General features: G+C 39.6%; 1 pseudogene; it reads left to right on the forward strand.

The window, feature by feature from the left end:
* Window positions 1-4,699: 4,699 nt before the first annotated feature.
* On the forward strand, window positions 4,700-9,540 carry LOC118657888 (annotated as a pseudogene).
* The last annotated feature ends 2,723 nt before the right edge of the window (window positions 9,541-12,263 follow it).

A 12,263-nucleotide genomic window follows, 5' to 3' on the forward strand; every position in this document is an offset into this window, starting at 1 on the left:
ATGTAGAGGCTGGATGCTCTTTGTCTGAGAGATTTTAGGAAGTCTGAAGCATGAGACAAGAGAGGCCAGTTTTATGGGAAAGCCCCTAGAAATGGCTTGGGTAGGCCTGCAAGTTGAGTATGGTGGGGTCTTAGAATCACCAGGGCAGGGGGAACAATGTGAGCCAGGTTGATGGAGATTCAGATATGGTACCCACCTGTCAGCTCTGTTGGGAGAGCTCAGAAAAGGACAATGGCCTCTGCCAGCACTATTGTCTAGCTCTCTCCATAATGCCAGACAATTTAGTTCTAACACCATGTGTCCCTAGTTCCTTATGAGCTACTGCCCCAGCACTGGAGCTCAGAGGGAGTGAGTCCAAGTAAGTCCGTGCACGGGCCCTTTGAGAGGAACTGCCTGGGACCCGAGCAGCCCTCCATCTTAGCCACAATCCCCACTAGTTTTAACAGCCAGAAATTATGGGGACTTCTTTCCCTTGGCACTGGAACCCTGGGCTGGGGGCCTGGTGTGGATGTGGAACCAGCTTGTTCTGAGTCTCTGCCCCTCCTACCAATCTCAGTGTGGCTTCTTTAAATCCCTAGTTGTAGGATTTCCATTCATCTAGATTTCAGGTGGTTCTGAGTGACGACTATTCTGTAGTTTAGTTATAATTTTGATGTGGTCGTGGGAGGGTTCCAGTACCACATTTACCTGTGCCACTATCTTGATTGGAAGTCCAGTTGTGCAATTTTTAAATCTGTTAATCCAACTAGCATTTATTCAATTCCTGCACTGTGTCAAGAGTTTAGAGAAAATGTAAAAGAATCAGAATATTTCACGTATTTCTTTTCCGTTACATTGATGAATGTACTTATTGACTGATGGTTAGATTGAAAGAATGCACATGAATAATAGAGAACAGTCTTAAGTAACAGAAAATCTAATTCAAGACAGTATAACTTTTTACAGTATTGAATAAATGGGACCTAAAAGAGAAATCAAAATGGAGTGAGTTTGTTTAGGAAAAAGCTTTGATTATGATCATTTTGAGCTAGGACACTGACTGAGGGAAATAGAAGAGACAAAGCATTCCAAATGGAAAGGAATGTTAGGAATGATGACAAAGAATGGAAAGTCTTCAAATTCTGTGTCAGGTAAAAAGACTAAGTTGGTTAGTGTGGAGAAATTGGAAATGGGATTAAAGAGAAATTTAGTTACATAAATGTTGAATAATGGACTGAAGGCTTTCAGTTTGGTTCAGTAGGCCACCCACTGTAGGTCTTGGAAAGCAAAGTTACCAAGATAAAAATTGTTAAAAGAAGATTATAATTTTTTGTTGTTTTCACTATGTTGTGTGAGTCGGGTTGGAATAGGAGATACTGGAGTCTAGGAAACAAGCAATCTTGCTATTGCACTTAGTCCAGGTGTGAGGTAATGAAGGCCTGGATCAGAACAGTGGCTATCACAATGCAGAAAAAGGAACTGTCAGCAAGTATAAAGAATCAGCATGACTTGGTGCCTGATTAAATGTGGGGAACAAAGGAGCATAAGAACAAAAGTTACTCCAGAGAAATCAATACAAACTTTCTGAAGAGAAATGTAGCTTTGTATATCAAGATCCTTTCTTTAAATTTTTATTTCCACCTATTAGAATGGCTAAAATCCAAATAAATGACAATATCAATTGCTGGCAAGGATGCAAAGCAATAGAAACTCTCTCATTGCTAGTGAGAATACAAAATGGTGCAGCCACTATAGAAGAGAGGTTGGAAATTTCTTTTTATTTTATTTTATTTGTTTATTTTTATTTCAGAGAGTAAGGGAAAGGGAGAGAAATAGAAACAACAATGATGAGAGAGAATCATTGCTTGGCTGCCTCCTGCACACCCCACACTGGGCATAGAGCCCAAAACCTGGGCATATGGCCTGACCAGGAATTGAACCATGACCTCCGGGTCCATAGGTCAATGCGCAACCACTGAGCCACAGTGGCCAACCTGGAAATTTTTTATAAAGCTAAACATAGTCTTACTATACAATTCACAATTGCACTCCTAGGTATTTACCCACTGATTTGAAAACTTATATCTATATAATATCGTGCATGTGAATGTTTATAGCAGCTCTATTCTTAATCACCAAAACCTGGAAGCAACTAAGATATTCTTCAATAAGTGAATAAACAAATTGTATGGCAGCCACACAATGGAATATTATTCAGTAATTAAAAGGAATGAATTATCAAGCTATGCAAAGGTATAGATAAATTTTATTTTATTTTTAAATCTTTATTATTGATAGTATTACATATGTCCCCTTTGTCCCCCATTGACCACTTCTAGCCCACCCCTGCCCCCCACCCCAGGCTTTATTGTCTGTGTCCATGGGTTATATGCTTACAAGTTCTTTGTTTGATCTCTTCCCACTCACCCAACCCCACCTTCCCTCTGAGATTAAATTTTATTTTTTAATTCAATTTATTGGTGTGACATTGATTAATAAAACTGTATGTTTCAAGTGTACAATTCTATGATACATCGTACTCTAGTCTCCCTTAGTTACCATATATTAACCCCCTTTGCCCTCTTCATCCGTTCCCTTTTGATACGTTTCATGCTGTTGTGACAGAGATGAATTTGAAACATATATTGCTAAAATGGAAGACGTCAGTCTGAAAAGGCTACATATTGTATGGTTCTATTTATATGATGTTCTGGAAAAGGCAAAGCCATGGAGTTGATAAACACATCAGTGACTGCAGGAGTCTGGGTGGGGGAAGGGTTGAATAGGTGAAACACAGAAGATTTTTGGGGGGGAGGGGTGATAAAATTCTATATGGTATTGTATTTTGTATGATACAGTAATGGTAAGTACATGATACTATGTATTAGTCAAAAATCCATAGAACTTTATATACAGAGTTTACTTTAATGTATGAAAAAAAATTAAATAATTTAGTAGATCAGGGAATTCCAGAATGGAATGCAGACTATGAGAAAAGAATCTAATTGTATTATATAAATGCGTGAAACAACTTCACTGAAGGGCGTAAAGGAAAAAGGTACTGACCTATGTAACTTTGAAAATGAGTGGTGGCTCTAAGACCAAAGGCAAAAGGAGCAGCACGTAAGAACTGTGCCGTAGTTGACAACATTGTTTCCCATAGGGATATGTATTAACACATCAGAAATCACTTTGTATGTGTACTAGAATTGAACAATTTTCAACTAATTTCAAAGTAATATTCATAGATGCATCATCTTTTAGTGAACGTGTCTATAAAATTGCTGAATTTTTTAGAAAAAGTTAATCAGACATGGGCACAAAATATTGCATAGGAAAAAAATATTACAACCTAAATACCTAACAGGAAAATGCTTAACTTAATTATGGTTTGCAATTTGAGTCTATAGTCATTAATATATATGTTTTATTTCAGGGAGGAAGGGAGAGGGAGAGAGAGAGAAATGTCAATGATGAGAGAGAATCATTGATGAACTGCCTCCTGCACATCCCACACAGGGGATCGAGCCACAACCCAGGTATGTGCCCTGACTGGGAATCAAACCATGACCTCCTGCTTCACAAGTCGATGCTCAACCATTGAGTCATGCCGGACAGACAAATCTTTCTTATAAACGTTTATTTTTTAAAATTTCTATTCCTCTGGACTTCTAGAAATTTATCTTTACGAGTTAATCATCAAATGGTGGGGGCAGGGGGTGAAGTGGGCTAGAAGAAATGGAGGGAGAAGGGAACATCTGTAATACTTTCAACAATAAAGATTTTTTTTAAGTTATTCATTGAGCCCTGGCCAGTGTTTCTCAGTGGTGTCGGCCCAAGGACCAAAAGGTCATGGATCGGATTCCCAGTCAAGAGCCTGTACCTGCTTTGCAGGTTCACTCCCCAACCCCAGTTGTGTGAGGGATGCAACCAGTTGATGTATCTCTTTCATGTTGATGTCTCTCTCTCTCTCTCATTCTCTCTCCCCCCACACTTGCACTCTCTCTGAAAAGCAGTGGGAAAAATACCCAAATATCCTCAGGTGAGGATTAACAAAAAAAAAGAGTTAATCATCAATAGAGAAACAATTAGTTTCTTTCCTTGAAATAGGAAAAGTATATTTTTCTAATCAATAATATTTCTATAACTTTCATTCATGGATTTTCAACTAATTTCAAAGTAATATTCATAGATGCATCGTCTTTTAGTGAACATGTCTATAAACTTACTGAATTTTTTAGAAAAAGTTAATCAGACATGGGCACAAAATATTACATAGGAAAAAAATATTACAACCTAAATACCTAACAGGAAAATGCTTAACTTAATTATGGTTTGCAATTTGAGTCTATAGTCATTAAAAATGTTCACATATTAAGAGTTTAAAAATTTTAAATGAAATAAAATTATAAAATAAGAGGCATATGATATTCCCAGTACACACTAAAATGAATAGAATATTCTAATACATCAAAATGACATACACCGGACAGAGATTCTCTATGGATGGTAGTACAATGGGTGATTTTTATTTATTTTACATATTTGTTTTCAGTTTTTCTATAAGCAATGTGTATATTACTCTGGTAATCAGGGGAAAAAAATAAAGTTTGTAAGAAAAAATCACTACAGGTGTAAAATCAGGAGATTGATCAAATGGGATATTTATTGAGAGTGCTAGGGAAATTAAGCAGGAACAACTATTTTTCAGTTGAAGATGATGGGTTCGCCCTATGTGTTGGTTTCAGATGGCAATGAGAAGAACTTAGCTGATATAGAACATTACATAGTAAGTCAGCCAGAAACCCTCAAGAGAAACATACTAAACAGGAACATAGGTACATCTCTACTGTAATTGGGGGAAACATTTTTTTAACATGTCAAGTTGTAACAGAAGGAAGCATCTCTCTGAAGAAAGGTCATGTTAAGTCACTGTTCGCTCAGGTGAATCCTTGGCGAATATATAAATATATGGTATTGCCTCCACAGAAAGATGCATAATGAAAATATGAGTATTAGCAGCAATTCTGTAAGCTTCCCTCCACCTCTCAGTACTAATTAAAAGGGAAAGCCAAGAATCACATTGAAGAATAAGTACCAGGAGGTGTATAAGAGTTTAGCCCAGAAGACCTAGTCCATAGCTATATATGCTCTTTGATAAGAATAAAGTTTTAAGAATCTGAGATCAGTAGACCCTTTGGAGAAACCCAGAAGCTTACCACGTACATCACAATGAAGTTCCCACCTCCTGTCCCACACTTGGGAAACCTAAGACTAACCACTCCAAACACCCTGCTTCATATGTCCTCTTGTACCCTGCCACTTAGAACACACCCACCTTCTAAGGTCTGTGACAGAATGTCATAGTACTCCTTGACTGGTACCATGGCATTCTATCACAGACTTTAGAAGGTTTCAGGACTGGCAAAAGTTTGGAATCTCATGGTTTGACGAGAGAACAGTTAAACAATAACCCCCACAACAAAAATCAGCTTTTTTTCCAGGTCCTGGTGATCTGGCATGTAGTGAATCAGGACCCCTAAAGAGTCACATAGTCTTCACACTCCCATTTTTAATAAAGGAATAACTAGAGGGCTGGTCATTAGGATCAGGAAAATCTCTGAGGTGACCTACATGATTCCATCTATTACCCTCTGATGTTTCCTATTAGAATTAAAATGCATCATTGCTTACCAATGTGAGGAGAGAGCAAGCCCAGGATTCCAACTCAGGAAGCAATTTTGGCTTATAAGTGAGAACTGAGTCACTCTGAAGGCTGATCTTGGAGACTCATGTGGAGTGTTTGGACTCAATTTAGTTTACCACACCTCTTGCTCATCAAGGCAGACCCATAAATCAGGAGACGCAGCATGGCGTTCACCTGCAGGGCAGGTAACAGTGCCATTTCCCAGATGTTCTTCCCCAAGGAAGTGGCATGGTGTCTGCTATGGCCCCAAAAGAACACATAGAGAGTCTAGTTGAGACATGAGTCTGGACAAGATCATAAAAACTATAAGAAAATTGTGATCAGGTCTCTAGGTGAAACTTATTGCCCAGAGGGGCCCTCTTAAACTCTGGCAGATCAAATCTAGGGATTATATTTAATGTACAGAAATGTGAACTTAAGGGGAAAATATTTTACATATATTTCAACATATACATACATACACACACATGTATATTGCCAGAGTTCTCAAAGTATGGTCTGTAGGCTTCTGGAAGCTACAAGGCTTTTTTAGGGAGTCCATGAAATCAAAATTGTTTTTATTATCATTCTAAGGTATTACTTTTCCCACCTAAACCGGCAGTCAGACATCCCTCTCACAATACGGGACTGCTGGCTCCCAACTGCTTGCCTGCCTGCCTGATTACCCCTAACCACTTCTGCCTGCCAGCCCGATCACCCCCTAACCCAGCCGTGGGCAAACTACGGCCCGCTTGAAATGAATAAAACTAAAAAAAAAAAGACCGTACGCTTTAATGTAATGATGTTTACTTTGAATTTATATTAGTTCACACAAACACTCCATCCATGCTTTTGTTCCAGCCCTCTGGTCCAGTTTAAGAACCCATTGTGGCCCTCGAGTCAAAAAGTTTGCCCACCCCATCCTAACCACTCCCTGACAACCCGATTGACGCCTAACTGCTCCCTGCCAGCCCAGTCGCCCCCACTGCCCTCCCCTGCCAGCCCAGTGACCCCCAACTGCCCTCCCCTGCTGGCCTGGTCACCCCTAACTACCCTCCCCTGCTGGCCTGATCACTCACAGCTGCCCTCCCCTGCCAGCCATCTTGTGGCTGTGGGTGCCGCCATCTTTGAGGGTGTGGCAGTTGATTAGCATATTCCCTCTTTATTAGCTGTGGGTGCCGCCATCTTTGTGATGGTGTGAAGGTCAATTAGCATATTCCCTCTTTATTAGATAGGATTAAAGCTCTGCACCCTTCTAAAAAAGATTCAGTGTGAAGAAATGGGAAGTGTACATAGAACACTTCTGCTGTACCTTGGCTGTTTTCAGGTACATTGATTGTCTCGAATACATTGAGTGATTGTCTCAGAAAACCACTTGTGAAACTATTCTAGTTTCAAGCTGAACTAACCACTTTTTCATGAAACACCATTTTTACTTGAAAGCATGACTAACATGAATTTTGGTAAGTCACATATGTGTATTGGCAGACATTTTCTGGAGCCTGCCACTTGAAGGAAAATAGTATTTGTTTCCAATTATAAAATTCAAGTGTTGGGGCAAAAATGAGGATTTGTAAAATTGTATTCATTGCCACTGGTTGACAGTTTCCCAAAATGTAAAGATTTTCTTGATAAGATAGGTGATGTTATTGACAAATGTGGTTCTTTATATTATACTAGAGGCTGGATGCATGAAATTCATGCAAGAGTAGGCCTTCCTTCGCCTGGCTGCTGGTACTAGCTTCCCTCTGGCACCCAGGACCCTGGGCTTCCCTCACAGCCTCGGCTTCCTCTGGAAGGTCGTCTGGAAGGATGTCCAGTCTAATTAGCATATTATGCTTTTATTATTATAGATAATATGTCAATATTTGCAAGATCTGCATAACTCATTGAACCAAGATTTCCCAAATGACTAATGCATGATTTTAAAAAAGCATGCATGAGTAAAAGAATCATCCAAAGATAGACCAACAGATTTTAATATAACAGAATAAAGTGTTCTTTATATATTCTAGATACTAATAGTTGTTTAATTTTGGTGTGATATTAAAGGGGAATAACCAAAATTATCTGAAAAAGCCATTAAAATTTTCCTCCCTTTTCCAACTATGAATCTGTATGAGTTCAGATTTCTTTGTATTCTTAAACTAAAACACTATATTACAGTTGACTAAATACTGAAGCAGATATGGGAATCCGTCTGTCTTTTATTAAGCCAGGCATTAAAAATTCCACTCTTCTTATTAATGTTTTTGCTTTGGAAAATATTTTTTCATAAAAATGTTACTTATGCTGACATTTATGAAATGAACTTGCAGATTTTTTTTAAATTCATGATACAGTAAATATCGATAAAGCCCAGATACATAAACAAGAGCTCTTTGATTCTTAAATAAAAGCTCTTTGGGTCTTTAATAATTTTTAAGAGTGTATAGAGGTTCTGAGACCAAAAAAGTTTCAGAACTGCCCGGCCGGTGTGATTCAGTGGTTGAGCATCAACCTATGAACCAGAAGGTCATGGTTTGATTCCCAGTCCAGGCACCAGGTTGAGGGCTCGATCCCCAGTGGGGGGTGTGCAGGAGGCAGCCCATCAATGGTTCTCTTTCATCATTGATGTTTCTAGCTCACTCTCCCTCTCCCTTCTCTGCAATCAAATTTTTTAAAAATTATATTTTTTAAAATTTATATTTTTAAGAGAAAGACTTGGAAAGGGCAGGTGAGAGTAAGGGAACTTCCCAACCGTGAAGAAGTTCATTTAGAAACCGTGAAGTTAGAGTGCGCAGCAGGAGTGGGAGACCATGGCCTGCTCAGTGGTAGCATCCTCCTCTGTGTGAACTGCTTGGAGAAGCCCAAATACCGCTGCACCGCCTGGCCTGCCGAGTGCTCTACTGCTCCGTGACCTGTTTCCAGTAGCACAGAGAGCAGTGCATGCCGAAACTCGTCTTGCTGAGGAAAAAATACCAGCTTTTACTGCAAAAAACTATAAAGCCCAAGGAAAAGAAAGATTATGATGATGATTCTGTAGCTGATTGTCTCAATAGTGACGAGGAAGAGGACAGTTTCTTTGCACAATTTAAAGAATTTAGGGGAGTCTGCAGCATTAAGCTTGCTGCTCAACCCACACCTTAGACAGCTGATGGTCAGCCTTGATCAGGGAGATGACAAGGGCAAGCTCATGAGAGCCTGCATGCAGGAGCCCTTGTTTGTGGAATTTGCCAACTGCTGTTTAAGGACCATGGAACCATCCCAGAATAAGGACCCTTAAAATGGATTATGGTGCTGCTTGCTCCTTCTCCCAGGAGACCAGTTAATGTGGGGCCCTAAGCAAGAGCAGTGATTTCCAGGAGGAAGACTTGCTGATGTAGGGTAGGTCACTCCCATCTTCACCTCCATTTCTGTGGGCTTCGGTGTCAGGCAGATGGGGGCGCTCAAGTGGCACACATTCAAATGGTTGTTTTTAAGTTATTTATTTTTAGTACATTTAAGGTAGCTATTGTAAGATAATTTATCAGGTTCCACACTTGTTTGAGTGAAAACTTGCTCAGTATTACTAAGTAAAATCAAGATGTGGTTTTGTGTTAGAAGAAGGAGGAGGAGGAGGAGGAAAACATGAAGTTATATGGTAAGGACAAGCTGTCAGAGGCCACAGCAGGTCCACTCCACACTCCAGCAGAGGAGCCAGGGCCATCCCCCAAAACAGCAATACTCATATTCCCTTCCTCCTGCTCTGGCCCATTTCTTAAAATGACCTAAACGCTTTAATAACCTTTAAGAACCAACAATTCTTCTAGGCCACAAACCACATGGTTAACTAGAAAAGGCCAACATGGAAAGAAATCAAGCTTAAAGAGAAAAAATGGCCCTAACCGGTTTGGCTCAGTGGATAGAGCATCGGCCTGTGGACTGAAGGGTCCCAGGTTCGATTCCGGTCAAGGGTATGTACCTTGGTTTCGGGCACATCCCCAGTAGGGGGTGTGCAGGAGGCAGCTGGTCGATGTTTCTCTCTCATTGATGTTTCTAACTCTCTATCTCTCTCCCTTCCTCTCTGTAAAAAATCAATAAAATATATTTTTTTAAAAAGAGAAAAAATGTATGTACTTTCCCACATACCTCCCCTTCTACCTCCATCTCCACCTACGCTCTTCCTTTGCCTCCTACCATCCATCCCCTCCCCCTGACTTGAGCCCTGGCCTTCTTAGGCTATTACTGATTCACTGGGGATATGGTCACTAGCATGGGGAATTTTCAGGAATGATTTCAGTCTCCTCTATGACATTTACTGGCTGTGTGATTGAGCAGGTAACTCTCCTTTGGACCCTACTTTCTGCATCTTAGAGATGAGGTGATCTTCCAGCTCTGTGAGCCTATGGTTATTAATAAACAGGAAATATGTCCATATTGGAGCTAAGCTCTGAAATTAATGCATTATCATTGGAAAGAACAGAGGACCAAGAGAGGGAACAACTGTATCACTATACAGTATCCCCTTTGGACATGGATATATTCATGGGAGGTGAACAAACACAGGTTCTGAAAACAACCCGGATAAATCTCCCAAGGCCATGGTTCTTCCCTTGGGCTCACTTAGCTGGTTGGTTCCTGGAGTTGGTATTAGAAAATTACCCAGTTCTTGCCCAGCAGTGGTAATTCCTTTGGTCTTGAAGGCCCTAGAGATTTTCAACCTCTTTGCTGTGCCCTGCTAAGTAGATAACAGGCTCTGCCCCATACCTTTAAAAAAAAAAATTAACAGCTTTAATGAAATATAATTCACATACTGCACAATTCAAAGTACAGTTCAGTGGCTTTTGTTATGTTTGTGTTGGTTTACAGAGTTATATAACTATCACATCTATTTTAGAACATTTTTATCACTCCTAAAAAGATCCTCTACCCCTTAGCTATTTTCTCTCAATCCCCCAGGTCCCCAAACCTAGGCAACCACTAGTCTACTTTCTGTCTTTATAGATTTGCCTATTCTGAGTATTTCATATAAGTGGAATTATATAACATGTGGTCCTTTGTGACTAGCTTCTTTTGCTTGGAATGATATATTCAAGGTTCATACATGTGGTAGCATGAATCAGTGTTTCATTCCATTTTGTGGCTGAGAAATATTTCACTGTATGGATATAATACATTTTTTTATTCATCAGTTTGAGTTATTGGGTCATTTGGATTGCTTCCACCTTTTGACTATTGTGAACAATGCCTCTATGAACATTGGTATACAAGTATCTGTTTGAGTCCCTGCTTTCAATTTCTTGGGGGCATGTACCTAGAAGTGGAATTACTGAACCATATGGTAGTTCTTTGTTTAACTTTTGGAGGAACACAAACTGTTTTCCAGCACTGCTGCACCATTTTACATTCCCATCAATGATGTATGGTGGTTCCAAATTCTCTACATCCTCACCAATACTTATTATTTATAGCCATCCTAGTGGGTGTGAATGGTATCTCATTGTGGTTTGATTTGCAATCCCTGATGGCTAATGATGTTGAGCATCTCTTCATGTGTTCATTGTCTATATATATTCAGATCAATATTTATTTAATATCCATTTTTAAATTGGGTTGTCTTTTTATTGAGTGGTAAGTGTTCCTTATATATTCTAGATATAAGATCCTTATCAGATATATGACTGCAAATATTTTCTCCCATTTTGTAGGTTGTCTTTTCACTTTCTAGATAGTATCATTTAGAGCACAGAAGTTTTGACAATGTCCAATTTATTTTTTTATTTTTGTTGCTTGTGCTTTTGGTATCATATAAGAAACCATTGTCAAATCCAAGGTCATGAAGACCTATACCTATGTTTTCTTCCAATAAGTGGTTTAGCCCTTACATTTATGTTTTTTATCCAATTTGAGTTAATTTTTGCATATGATATGAGGTAGGGGTCCAGCTTCATTCTTTTGCATATAAATATCCAGTTTTCCCAACACCATTTATTGAAAAGACTATTCTTGAATTGTCTTGACACTCTAATCAAAATTTCATTGACCTCCGAAGCTGGTTTGGCTCAGTGGATAGAGCGTCGGCCTGCAGGCTGAAGGGTCCTGGGTTCGATTCCAGTCAAGGGCACATGCCCGGCTTGCTGGCTCGATCTCCAGTTGGGGGCATGTAGGAGGCAGCTGATCAATGATTCCCTTTCATCACTGATGTTTCTATCTCTCTCTCCCTCTCCCTTCCTCTCTGAAATTCTGAAATCTCTCTCTCTCTCTCTCTCTCTCTCTCTCTCTCTCTCTCTCTCTCTCTCTCAATATATATACCAAAAGTATGAAGGTTTGTTTCTGGACTGTCAATTCTATAGGCCTTTCCTTATGACATTACCACACTGTCTTGATTACTATAGTTTAGTAAATAAGAAACTGAGTACTCCAAGCTAGTTCTTTACTTTCAAAATTGTTTTGACTATTCTGGGTTGGCCTCTACTGTTCTAACCCCAGGGGACAAGGCCTCACCCACACTGTCTCTTCCAAGGTATTCATTATGGTAGCCTACAACCCTAATCCGCATCCTCTCCAACCTCATCTTGCAATATTCTCTCCTTCTCTCCTCCACTCTAGCTGCATGGGCCTCCTCTCTGTTTCTCAA

This window comes from Myotis myotis, unplaced genomic scaffold, assembly GCF_014108235.1.
Source record: "Myotis myotis isolate mMyoMyo1 unplaced genomic scaffold, mMyoMyo1.p scaffold_m19_p_6, whole genome shotgun sequence".
Classification (NCBI taxonomy): Eukaryota; Metazoa; Chordata; class Mammalia; order Chiroptera; family Vespertilionidae; genus Myotis; species Myotis myotis.